At 51.3% G+C, this 4,613-nt stretch overlaps 1 protein-coding gene across 6 annotated transcripts in view; it reads left to right on the plus strand.

The window, feature by feature from the left end:
* The first annotated feature begins 2,892 nt into the window (after positions 1-2,892).
* FAM118A (family with sequence similarity 118, member A) overlaps positions 2,893-4,613 on the plus strand; it is a 26,424-nt gene continuing 24,703 nt past the window's right edge. For all 6 annotated transcript variants that reach the window (XR_825081.1, XR_825080.1, XM_010837609.1 and 3 more), the window contains exon 1: positions 2,893-2,931. The gene's annotated coding sequence lies outside the window, so the exon portion shown is untranslated. The remainder of the gene's footprint in view (positions 2,932-4,613) is intronic.

The raw sequence follows: 4,613 nt of genomic DNA on the forward strand, positions 1-4,613 counted from the left end.
GGTCTTTTCCAATGAGTCAACTCTTCGCATCAGGTGGCCAAAGTATTGGAGTTTCAGCTTTAGCATCAGTCCTTCCAATGAACACTCAGGACTGATCTCCTTTAGGATGGACTGGTTGGATCTCCTTGCAGTCCAAGGGCTCTCAAGAGTCTTCTCCAACACCACAGTTCAAAAGCATCAATTCTTCAGTGCTCAGCTTTCTTTATAGTCCAACTCTCACATCCATACATGACTACTGGAAAAACCATAGCTTTGACTAGATGGACCTTTGTTGGCAAAGTAATGTCTCTGCTTTTTAATATGCTCTCTAGGTTGGTCATAACTTTTCTTCCCAAGGAGTAAGCGTCTTTTAATTTCATGGCTGAAGTCACCATCTGCAGTGATTTTGGAGCCCCCCTAAAATAAAACTTTTTCTGCTATTTCCTCATCTATTTGCCATGAAGTAGCAATGGATGGACTGGATGCCATGATCTTAGTTTTCTGAATGTTGAGTTTTAAGCCAACTTTTTCACTCTCCTCTTTCACTTTCATCAAGAGGGTCTTTAGTTCTTCACTTTCTGCCATAAGGGTGATGTCATCTGCATGTCTGAGGTTATTGATATTTCTCCTGGCAATCTTGATTCCAGCTTGTGCTTCATCTAGTCTGGCATTCTGCATGATGCTCTCTGCATATAAGTTAAACAAGCAGGGTGACAATATACAGTCTTGACTTATATACTCCTTTTCCTATTTGGAACCAGTCTGTTGTTCCATGTCCAGTTCTAACTGTTGCTTCCTGACCTGCATATAGGTTTCTCAAGAGGCAGGTCAGGTGGTCTGCTGTTTCCACCTCTTAAAGAATTTTCCACAGTTTGTTGTGATCCATACAGTCAAAGGCTTTGGCACAGTCAATAAAGCAGAAATAGATGTTTATCTGGAACTCTTTCGCTTTTTGATGATCCAGCGGATGCTGGCAATTTGATTTCTGGTTCCTCTGCCTTTTCTAAAACCAGCTTGAACATCTGGAAGTTCACAGTTCACAGTAGTGTACACACTCACGCCAAAGCATGTGCATTCTAGACACACTGCTGTGTCACCGGGCAGCCCCTGCTGTGTGCCCAGGAGAGCACCCTCAGCACACAGATGAGTGGGGTCTGTGTGGGGGCTCGGGGAGCCGCATCGCGGTTTCACGTGCACACGTGTTCACTCCTGTGTTCAGTATGTGCTGAATGAGGAAGGCCGGGGTGCGGAGTCCCGCACCCTGCAGGACCCACACCACAGGACACTGTCCTCACCCAGCACCATGCCGGCCCCTTGCCTCCCTGTCCCGCCAATGCCTTATCAGCCCTGAGTGTGTGCAGCCACACGACACTGTCCTCACCCAGCACCATGCTGGCCCCTTGCCTCCCTGTCCCGCCAATGCCTTATCAGCCCTGAGTGTGTGCAGAGCTGCCAGGCGGCAGGGCCTCCGGGTGATTTTCCACAGCTTGAGAGAAGCTGCGTGTCTCCTGGATATGGGGGAGGGGAGGGGAAGGCAAGGTTCCCAAGGTGTCCCTTCTGCTGGCTTTGTCCTTTTAGGGCCTCTTGTGCCTTCTTTGTGACCCCATGGACTGTAGCCGGCCAGGCTCCTCTGTCCATGAGATTCTCCAGGCAAAAATATTGGAACTGGAGTGAGTTGCCATTCCCTTCTCCAGGGCATCTTCCCAACCCAGGGATCATACCCGCATCTCCTGTGTCTCCTGCATTGCTGGCAGACTTTACATGCCAAACCATCGGGAAGCCAGGTAAGGCTTCCTGGCTGAGCTTTTTGGTGGAGGGTTGAGACTTCCACCCTGTGTCTTGCCTGGAGCTGAACTGATTATCCCAGCTCCACCACCCTGTCACGCCTTGCCCAGGACCCCACTGAACCTTGGGTCTGACCTCTGACACACCCAGCCCACAGGGTCCTGTTTATAAGATCCAAGCTGGGGCCTGGGACCTTAAGGGCAGGAGCTGTGTTTTAAGGGCAGGAGTATAATCATATAGGGAAGGGGGTCCCTGAAGAAAGAACCAGGTGTGGCTTTCTTGACAGAAGAGAAGCCATTTTTGGCTTACACCTTGTGGGGATCTAAGCCTGGCCCTTGAACAAATCTCAGTAATCAAGGATCTTAAGACAAGTGAGGGAACAAGGGAAAAGCTGTCAAGAAACAACAGTCAGTGATAGAACGGAGTCCCAGCTCCTCCTCGGCTTCCCTTGTGGCTCAGATGGTAAAGAATTGGACTGAAATTCGGGAGATCTGGGTTTGATCCCTGGGTTGGGAAGATCCCCTGGAGAAGGGAATGACTACCTTCTCCAGTATTCTTGCCTGGAGAATTCCATGAGGAGGAATGGTGGGCTACAGTCCATGGGGTCGCAAAGAGTTGTACATGACTAAGCAACTGAACTGAACTGAACTGAACTCAAGCCCAGAATGTAATACCATCTTTGCCATCTGCAGGAACTAAGGACCCGGCCCAGGGGGAGGATGGAAAGATGATGTTGACTTTCCTGACCTCAATCAACCAAGGGTGTGACTCTGTTGACCTTTGCCCCCATTCAGTGCGGAATTCTCTACTCAAGCCCCTTCTTGAAGATGCCTGTCCCCTTAGCTTAATACTTCACCAATTTTGCTGTTCGGGGAGACACTGCTTTGGAAAGACCCCTGATGGTTTTCCTTACTTGCTGCGAGAATAAATCCTTCATTTTCCCACTGTTTGGCTTGGCTGTCTTTTGGCTTGACACCCCCCAAGAGGTGAGCCCAGTTCTCAGGTAACACGGGTGCTTAGGAACCGAAACACATGGCATCCCGACCCCTCATCCAGGGCAGGAGGGACTGTACGCAGCGATGGTTAAGTGTTCCCCATCCGGAACAATAACGTCGGTGACTTCCGCACCTTCTTCCTAAGCCTAAAGGAACACAGGAAAGATCTCAGGTAAGTGCTGGCGCCCACAGGAATCCCACCTCTCCCCCTCTTTCGGTGGCTTGAGTCAGCGGCCCCCACAGTGCTCTGGGGCCCCCAGAGAGTTCACAGGCTGCTGAAACTCACAAGCAGAACTTCCTCCACAAATTGGAGGCTTCCTGTGGGGGTGGAGACAGGGTGAGGTGTGTTAGCCAACTTGAAAATCAGCTAGGGGGCGAGGTAGGGGGGAGCAAAGAAAAAGTGCTAAGGAGAGAGGAAATAGCCATTAACTCTGGCTGCCCTGGGCGGGGTTGGGAGTGTGGATTCAGGAAGCATGGGAAGGCTGGCAAGAGCAAGTGGCTTTGGATCCGGTTAAGTCTTGCTCAGGGGAGGGAAAGGCTTCCAGGGGCAGACAAGAGAGGAGAGGAATATCAACTGGAGACACGAAATCAGCTGGGCATGTCCCAGAGACTCACAGACCCGAACCCTAGTCAGTCCCATTCCCGGTCTCAGGGTGAGTGTATTTCTTGATAAGAACACGGGTGGACACTCACTCATTCACGACATTTGGGCAGCAGTCGTGTGCCCAGAGCCGTTCTAGCTTCTGGTTTCCCAGGTGGAGGATGGTGGAGGGTGGGCTCCCAGGGGTGGACACCGGGAACAAGGTCCCAGCTCCCCCTGGAGGGCTGGGGAGACACAAATAACTACTGAACGTAGTTTCAGGGCTGTGAGAACTCTGAAGGAAAAAAACCCGGGGTCAGTGGAGTGAGCTGGAGCTTTTAGCCAGGCAGTTGGCAAGCAGGGGACCCGAGATCCCCCTGGGTCTGGACCCATCTCGGGTTGGAGAATTGAAGCTGTGCATGAGTATGGTGCGGGGCCTGGCTGGAGAGGGGTGCCTCCGATCCCACTTAATGGTCTCTCAGTTCAGTTCAGTCGCTCGGTTGTGTCCGACTCTTCACGACCTCATGGACTGCAGCACGCCAGGCCTCCCTGTCCATCACCAACTCCTGAAGTTTGCTCAAACTTCATGTCATCGAGTCAGTGATGCCATCCAACCATCTCATCCTCTGTCACCCCCTTCTCCTCCCGCCTTCAATCTTTGCCAGCATCAGGGTCTTTTCCAATGAGTCAACTCTTCGCATCAGGTGGCCAAAGTACTGGAGCTTCAGCTTTGGCATCAGTCCTTTCAATGAATAGTCAGGACTGATTTCCTTTAGGATGGACTGGTTGGATATCCGTGCTGTCCAAGGGACTCTCAAGTCTTCGCCAGCACCACAGTCGGTCTCTCTGTCTCTGCAAAGTATGCCTGCGCCCATTGCAGAAACTGAGGGCACACCACGAGCACCTGCAGGCGGGGGCCACCAGAGTCTCAGCTCCGCCCGAGCCCTGCTTCTGCTTTACTGACGACGTCAAAGCCTTTGACTGCGGGCTCTGTTGTGCCTCTGTTGTGCTTCCACAACAAACTCTGGAAAATTCTTAGAGATGGCACTACCAGACCACCTGACCTGCCTCCTGAGAAATCTGTATGCAGGTTACGAAGGAACAGTTAGAACTGGACATGGAACAACAGACTGGTTCCAAATCGGGGAAGGAGTACGTCAAAGCTGTATATTGTCACTCTGCTTATTTAACTTCTATGCAGAGTACATCATGAGAAACACTGGGCTGGAGGAAGCACAAGCTGGAATCAAGATTGCCAGGAGAAATATCAATAA

This window comes from Bison bison, unplaced genomic scaffold, assembly GCF_000754665.1.
Source record: "Bison bison bison isolate TAMUID 2011002044 unplaced genomic scaffold, Bison_UMD1.0 scf7180017864079, whole genome shotgun sequence".
Classification (NCBI taxonomy): Eukaryota; Metazoa; Chordata; class Mammalia; order Artiodactyla; family Bovidae; genus Bison; species Bison bison.